The sequence below is a fragment of the Lutra lutra genome, chromosome 6 (assembly GCF_902655055.1).
Source record: "Lutra lutra chromosome 6, mLutLut1.2, whole genome shotgun sequence".
NCBI classification, from domain to species: Eukaryota; Metazoa; Chordata; class Mammalia; order Carnivora; family Mustelidae; genus Lutra; species Lutra lutra.
The window spans coordinates 8,296,632-8,305,597 of record NC_062283.1 but is presented as its reverse complement, the minus strand read 5'-3'; positions in this window follow the sequence as shown (position 1 = coordinate 8,305,597).

The window sequence follows — 8,966 nt, the reverse complement described above, 5'->3', positions numbered from 1 at the left end:
CACCCAGTGCTCCATGCAATCCATGCCCTTTCTAATACCCACCACCTGGTTCCCCCAGCCTCCCACCCCCCACCTCTTCAAACCCCTCAGATTGCTATATTTTCTTTTAAAAAAATGTTGTCAGTATTTTTGTCCATTTTTAAATTTGATTATTTTGTTGCTATTGAGCTATATGACTTTGTTGTATATTTTAGGTATTAACCTCTGATATATTTCCCATTTCATAGGTAGTCTTTTTATTTTGCTGATCATTTCTTTAACTGTGCAGAAGGATTTTAGTGTAGTCCCATTTGTCTATTTTGTTGGTTGTTTTCTAGTAGTCGTCTAAAAAATCATTCCCAAGACCATATTAAGTAGAGTTTTACCTATATTCTACTAGGAGTTATATAGTTTCCAGCGCTACACATAAATCTTTAATTCATTTTGAGTTAACTTTTGTGAGTTGTGGAAAATAGGGATATTGTTTTCTCCTTTATGTATGAATATCCAATTTTTCCACCACTATTGAGAAGAAACTCTTGTTTTCCAATAACTATTCCAGGTTTCCCTGTCAAATATTGACCATGTATGCATGGGTATACTTCTAGGTTTTCTATCCTGTCCTGTTGGTCAATATTTGATTACTATACTGTTTTGATTACTATACTATTACTATACCATTTATTAGGATTGTTTTGGCTATTGGGGTCTTTTATGGTTTAATATGTATTTTAAAATTGTGTTTTGTACTTCTGTAAAAAAAAAAAAAACCCATCGAATCTTGATAGAGATTGCATTGAGTCTATAGATGACTTTGAGTACTATGCACATTTTAGTAATATTAATTTTTCTAATCTATGAACACAGGATGCTTATCTATTTGTGTCTTCTTTTATTTCTCTCATCAGTCTTACAGTTTTAAGAATAGAGATCTTTTTACCTCCTTGGTTAAATTTATTCCTACATATTTTATTGTTCTAATGCTGTTGTAAAAATGGGATCTTTGTATCTTTATATCTTTTTCATATAATTTTTGTTAGTATTTAAAACTCTACTGATTTTGTAGTTAATATTATTTTGTAGTTAATATTGTTAATTTTGTTGTGCAACTTTGGTGAATCTGAAGCTGCATACAGTTTCTTGGTAGAGACTAGGATTTTCTGTATATAAAATCATGTCATCTGCAAATAGAGATAATTTTATTTCTTCTTTCCAATTGTGATGTCTTTTATTTTCTTTTTCTTGCCCGGTTTCTCTGGATAAGACTCCCAGTACAATGTGGAATAGGAGTTGTGAGAGTGAGCTCCCTTGTCTTGTTCTGATCTTAGAGGAAGAGATTTCCATCTTTCATTAATGAGTATAACCTTAGCTATGGGTTTATCATATATGGCTTTTATTGTGTTGAGATACATTCCTTCTACACCTAACTGGTTATAAATTTTTAACTAAAGAGATGTTAATTTTTTCAGTTGACTTTTCTGCATCTATTGAGACAAACATGATTTTTTCCTTCATTTTATTAATGTGATGTGTCATGTTAACTGATTTCTGCATGTTGAACCACTCTTGCATCCTAGGGATAAATTCCACTTGATGATGATAAATGATTCTTTTAATACACTGCTTCATTTAGTTAACTGGTATTTTATTGAGAATATCTGCATTCATTCATTAGGGATATTTGTCTATTTGTAGTGATTTGTTTGTCGTCGTCGTCATCTTCTTCTTCTTCTCTTTGCTTTTTTGCTTTTAAATGTAATGTCCTTTTCTGGCCTTGTATAAGAGTACTGCTGGTCCTGTAAAATGAGTTTGGGCCAGAGTGCCTGGATGGCTCTGTAGGATAAGCATCTGACTTTGGCTCAGATCAGGATCTCAGGATCCTGGAATCAACCCCTGTGTTAGGCTACCTGCTCAGTGGGGAGTCTGCTTCTCCCTCTCTCATTCTGCCCCTCCTGCGCCCACCCCCACTGCCCCTAGCTCATGCAAATGCTCTCTCACTTTCTCAAATGAACAAGTAAAAATTTTTTTAAAAAATGAGTTTGGGGATTTTTCCTCCTCTTATTTCTTGAAGAGTTTAAGAAAAATTGGTATTTGATAAAATTTGGCACAAAAGACATCTGATTCTAGGCTCTATTTCTTTGGGAAATTTTTGATTACTGGTTGAATCTACTTTATTAATGGTCTGTTCAAATTTTCTATTTCTTCCTGTTTCAGTCTTGGAGGTTGTATGTTTCTAAGAACTATTTTTTAAGGTTTTCCAATTTGTTCACAGTCATTCGTAATCACTTTTTATTTCTGTGGTGTCAGTCTCTTTTTTTATTTCTATTTTTTTTTTTTATTTTTGTCCTCTATTTTTTCCTTTGTTGGTTTAGGTAGTTTTGTATTTTGTTTATCTTTTCAAGGAATCAACTTAGTTTGGTTAATTTTTTCTACTGTATTCCTCCATTTCATTATGTCTGCTCTTTATTATCTCTTTCCCTTTACTAATCTTGGGCCAACTTTGTCTTTTGTTTCCTAGATGTTTAGAGTGATGTTGTTTATTTCAGGTCTTGTTTCTTAATATAGGTGTTTATTGCTATGAACTTCCATTTTAGAACTGCTTTTGTTGTATCCCATAAGTTTTGCTATGTTTGTTTTCAAGGTATTTTTAATTTCCTTTTTAATTTCTTCTTTGATCCATTGGTTCTACAGGAGAGTGTTGGTTAATTGCCACATATATAAGTTTTCCAGTTTTCCTCGTTATCAATATCTAGTTTTATACCATTGTGGTCACAGAAGATACTTAGTATGATTTTAATTTTCAGGAGTTTGCTAAGATTTGTTTTGTGGCATAGCGTGTGGTTTATCCCAGAATATGTTCCATGTGCACTTGAGAAGAATATGTATTCTACTTTTGTTAAACATTCTGTATGTGTCTATTAGGTCCATTTGGTCTGTGGTGTTCAAATTCATTATTACCTTATTGATTATTTGCCTAGATAATTTATTGTTGATAATGGGGTATCAGAGTCCTCAATTACTACTGTAATTTTTATTTTTCCTTGTTAATTAGCTTTTTAATTTTTGCTTTATATATTTAGCTGCTCCTGTGTTGGGTGCATAAATATTTACAATTATTACATCTTCTTGATGGATTGACATATTTATTATTAATGACCTTTTTGACTCATCATTTGTAGCTTAAAGTCTATTTTGTCTGATATAAGTAATTACTCTTGCTTTTTATGTTGTTACTATTTTCTTGAAATATCTTTTTCCATCCCTTACTCCATGTATATATGCGTCTTTAAGGTAAAGTACATCTCTTACAGGCAACATATTGTTAGATCTTGTTTTTTCATACATTCTGTGTTTTTTTATTGAAGAATATAATCCATTTACATTTAAAGGAATTATTGATAAATAACTTATTGCATTTTGTTAATTGTTTCTGGCCATTTTGTAGATTCATTTTTCTTTGTTTTGCATCCTGCTCTGTGTGTGTGTGTGTGTGTGTGTGTGTGTGTGTGTGTGTTGATGTATTTTGTTATCAGGATGACTTCCTCATCATGTTATTTTGTGTAATTATTGTAGATTTTTCCTTTGTGGCTCCTGAAATTATTGTAACATTCATATACAATAAGGGAGGACATACCTTCCCTCCCCAAACAAACAATTCTCTGTGACATCAGTTGAGTATCCTACAGTTTAACTTATCTCTGGTACTATCTCCTTGTAGATAATGTCAGATCTACCAGGTGTTAAGACCTCAGTCCCACAGAAGTACTACCACCTCACTTCAGGTACCAATTAGAGGTAGTATGGCCCCAAGTTACACTTCTGTCAATTTTACTATGACTCAGCAGTTTCTGTGACCCCTACGTCTAGTTTGATTGATTTGCTGCATCTGTTTGCAAAACTCAGGGAAACACTTTACAGTTTATTAAAAGATATGATAAAGGTTACAGATGAACAGTCAAATGAAGAGATACAAAAGGGTGAGATGTGGGAAAACCCTAAGCACAGAAGCTTCTGTTCCTGTGCCATTGGGGTGTATAACCTACCTGCAATGAGGGTGTATTCACCAAACTGAAAGCTCCTTAAACCCCATGCTATTGGGATTTTTATGAAGGTGTCATCACATAGGCATGAGATTGATCACTAACTTTATTTTCACCCATTCTTCCCTCTCAAGAGAATTAGGGGGCAGGACTAAAAATTCCAAGCCTCTAATCATAGCTTTCCAGTGATCTGCCCTCATCAAGAAGTTATCGTGCCCCCCACCCAATGTCTCATTAAAACAAAAGACAGTCGTATTACCCAAGATATTAAAAAGGTTTTATGGTCCCATATCAAAGACTAAATATTAAAACAAAGGATGCTTCTAGTGCTCTTATCATGGGAAATTACAAGGGTTTCAGGAGATTTATGCCAGGACCCAGGGCCAGAAACCATTATGTATTGTCTATTACCTCAGAGTTACTACTAGGTTTATATAAAATATACTAACATTATAACACCCTATTTTAAATTAACAATAGCTTCAATAATATTCCTAAACTTTCCACTTCTCCTTCTCTTCCCCATCACATTTTAAGCTATTGGTACTACAGGTTTTAAAATTTTTATATTGTTTATCCAATAACATTAGTATGGTTGTTTTTGCTATGTTTGCTTTTTAACCTTTAAATTAGACTCATAAGTGAATTATGATACCATTATCATCTTACAGAATCTAACTTTGACTATATATTTACAATTACCATGGAGTTTTAGACCATCTTCTTATCTTCTTATGTTTTCATGATAATTATTGTCCTTTTACTTTCATTAAAAGAATTTCCTTTAGCAGGTCTTATAAGGATGATCTAGTGGTGATAAACTCAGTTTTTGTTCAGGAAATTCTTTATCTCTCCTTCATTTCTAAAGGGTAGGTTTCTTGGATATAGACATCTTCATTGACAGGGTTTTTCCCTTTCAATATTTAAAATATATTATGTCATTCTTTCCTAGACTGAAAAGTGTTGTTAGGAAATCCATCAGCAGTCTTATGGAAATTCCCTTGTGCATAACTTCTCTTTTTTCTCCTGCTGCTTTCAAAATCTTTTCTTTGACTGAATTTTGGCAATTTAACTGGAATGTGTCTTATTGTGGGGCTAATTGAGTTCAACACATTGGAGATCCTTTCGGCTGCATGGATCTAGATGTCTGTTTCTCCCAATGTTTGGGATGTTTTCAAACGTTATTGCTTTAAAAATATTTTGTGCACATTTTTTCCTTCTCCTGGAATCCCCATTATGTGAATATTGTTTTGCCTCATTATGTTCCATAAGTCCATTAGACTTTCTTCACTCTTTTTATATTTTTTTTCTCCTATGATTGAGTAACTACAAATGTTTATACATCGTTGATTCTTTTGCATGGATGAGTCTTCTTTTTTAAAAAATTAATTTTTTAATTTTTATTTAAATTCTAGTTAGTTAATACACAGGGCATTATTGGTTTCAGGAGTAGAATTCAGTGATTCATCCAATAAATACAACACCCAATGCTCATCATAACAGGTACCCTCCTTAATATCAGTCACCCATCTAGACCATCTCGCATCCACCTCCCTCCACCAACCTTCATTTTGTTCTCTGTCATTAAGGAGTCTCTTACAGTTTGTGGAGCAACTAGGTAGCACAGTCAGCAAAGCACCCAACTCTTGGTTTCAGCTCAGGTCATGATCTCAAGGTTGTGAGATGGAGCCCCACACGAGACTTCACTCTCAGGTAGAGTCTGCTTAGGATTCTCTGTCTCTCCTTCTGCCCCTCCCACTTGTGCCTGCTGTCTCTCTCTAAAAGTAAATAAATCTTTAAAAAAAAAAAAAGAGTCTCTTATTGTTTGTATCCCTCTCTTTTTTCTCCTTCCCATATGTTCATGTTTTGTTTCTTAAATTCCACATATGTGTGAAATCATATGATATTTGTCTTTCTCTGATTTCACTTAACATACTACACTCTAGCTCCATCTACATCATTGTAGATGGCAAGATTTCATTCTTTTTGATGGCTGAGTAATATTCCATTAAAATATATATATGTGTATATGTATAATATTTTATACTATATATGCCTATATATATTCTATATCTATATAGGTATTGATACATATATATCCATCATACACTCACACACACACACATATACAGATCTATACACATCTCTTCTTTATTCATTCATCAGTTGCTCTTTCCATAGTTTGGCTACAGTTGGTAATGCTGCTTTAAACATCAGGGTGCATGTACCCCTTCCATCTGTATTTTTGTATCTTTCAGGTAAATGCCTAGTAGTGCAATTGCTGGATTATAAGGTGGTTCTATTTTTAACTTTTTGAGGAATATCCATACAGTTTTCCAGAGTGGCTGCACCAGCGTGCATTCCCACCAACAGTGTAGGAGAGTTTCCCTTTCTCCACAGCCTCACCAACCTCTGTTGTTTCGTGTTGTTAATTTTAGCCATTCTGCCAGGTATGAGGTGATACCTCATGTTGGTTTTGATTTGTATTTCTCTGATGATGAGAGATATTGAGCATCTTTTCATGTGTCTCTTAGCCATCTGGATGTCTTTGGAGAAATATCTATTCATGTCTTCTGCCCATTTCTTAACTGGATTATTTATTTTGGGGGTGTTGAGTTTGAAATTTTTCTTTAAAGTAGATTCCACACCCAGCATGAAGCCCAGAGTGGGGCTTGAACTCAGGACACTGAGATCAAGACCGGAGCTGAGATCAAGAGACAGATGCTTAACTGACTGAGCCACCCAAGCACCCCAATAAGTTCTTTATAGATTTGGGATACTAACCCTCTCTCAGATATGTCATTTGCAAATATCTCCTCCCATTCTTTAGGTTGCTTTTAATTTTGTTGTTTCCTTCACTGTGTAGAAGCTTTTAATCTTGATGAAGTTTAAATAGTTCATTTTCGCTTTTGTTTTCCTTGCCTCCTGCAACATGTCTAGTAAGAAGTTGCTCCCTGTGTTGTTCTCTATGATTTTGATGGCTTCCTGTCCTACATTTAGGGCTTTCATCCATTTTGAATTTATTTTCTTATATGGTGTAAGAAAGTGGCCCAGGGGGTGCCTCTGTGCCTCAGTGGGTTAAAGCCTCTGCCTTCAGCTCAGGTCATGATCCCAGGGCCCTCGGATCGAGCCCTGCATCGGGCTCTCTGCTCAGCAGGGAGCCTGCTTCCTCTTCTCTCTGCCTGCCTCTCTGCCTACTTGTAATATCTGTCTGTCAAATAAATAAAATCTTTTTTAAAAAGTGATCCATTTTCATTCTGCATGTTGCATCCAGTTTTCCCAACACCATTTGTTGAAGAGACCATCTTTTTTTCATTGGATGAAAAATCCAATGGATTTTTCCATTGGATATTCTTTCCCGTTTTGTTGAAGATTAGTTGACCATATAGTTGTGGGTCAATTTCTAGGTTCTCTATTCTATTCCATTGATCTATGTGTCTGTTTTTGTGCTGGTACCATCTTGTCTTGATGACTACAGCTTTGTAATATAGCTTGAATCCAAAATCATGATGCCTCCAGCTTTGCTTTTCTTTTTCAGTATTGCTTCAGCTATTTGAGGTCTTTTGTGATCTGCTTTTAAAGCTCTCTATTGAATTCTTAAGTTGATGTACTTTTCAGCTCTTAGGATTTCTGTTTGGGTCTTTTCTTATGGTTTCTGTTTCTTTGTTGAACTTACCTTTAATACATGTCCTCCTATTTCATTTATTGTCTGTGTATTCTTGTAGTTCACCGAACTTCTTTAAGAGGATTATTCTGAATTCTGTATGTGACAGTTCATAGATCTCCATTTCTTTAGTGTCAGTAATAGAAGCTTTATTGGTTTTCTTTGGTGGTGTCAAGTTTACCAGATTTTTTATGATCACTGATTTCTTACATTTGTTTCTCACATTTGAACAGGCAGTTTCCTCTTTCAGACTTAACAGTTACACTTTGCCAGAAACAGTTCATCAGTTCAGCATAGCTTGGATTTCTGAACATGTCTGCTGGTAATGTCTTTGGACAGGTAGGCTTGCTATCAGGGTTTATTTTGGGGTGAGGCCATTGTCTGAGCTCTGAGGTAAGGAGAAATGACACTTGCTAGGAAGAGTTGAATATGACTTCTGGGTTGGTTCCCTGCCCAAACAAGGTTTAGGATAGGCTTTGTAATTTCCTTGTTTTTCTGATTGGTCTTACTAAATAGTCAGGATCAAGTACTATACTCAGAAGCAGGTGGGGCCATGAATGAGTTTCCCTACCATGGTGGGGCAGCAGGACAGGCCCCAGGTCCTCATGACTCATTGTTTGCAGACCTGAGTCAGGCAAAGCTGTCACTAAATTCCATGGCCAAATGAGGCTACTGGTTTTGCTCTACAGACAGAGAAGACCATGGACTGTGCTCTCTTTTCAATGACCACTGTATGCAGGGCTATTAAATGGACTATGCAGCTTCCTGTGGACTCTCTTTAAGTCTTTTGGTCAGCCTGGCTGATGACTACTCAGCATGGATGGGGCTACTAATTAGTTTCCCTAGCCAGGAGTAATGAGAAAACTGGCTGCAAGGACAGAAAGACACTTTATTTATGGTCTTGACTCAGCTGACCCATTCAAGCTCTCTGGCTGAACAGTGTCACTGGCTTTGCTCTGTAGGTGATCAGCTCTACGTGCCATCTTCTCTACTCAATATTGTGGATGTATACAGTTTCAGGTAATCTGGCCAGACGTTTTTGTCAGGAGGGACCAGGAGTTACACTGAACAGTGGGTGGGGTTGTGAATTAGCTTTCCTGCAAGAATAAGGTAGGGAACCAACTCCAAGCCTGCAAAAAGTCTTTTTTCATGGTCTTGATTCAAGCTGACCCATTCCCCAAATTGCCTGGCTAAATGTTGCCACTGGCTTTGTTATGCAAGCAATCATCTCTGCCTGCCTCACTGTCTGCTCAAGTGTTACTGCGATATACAGTTTTCAGGTG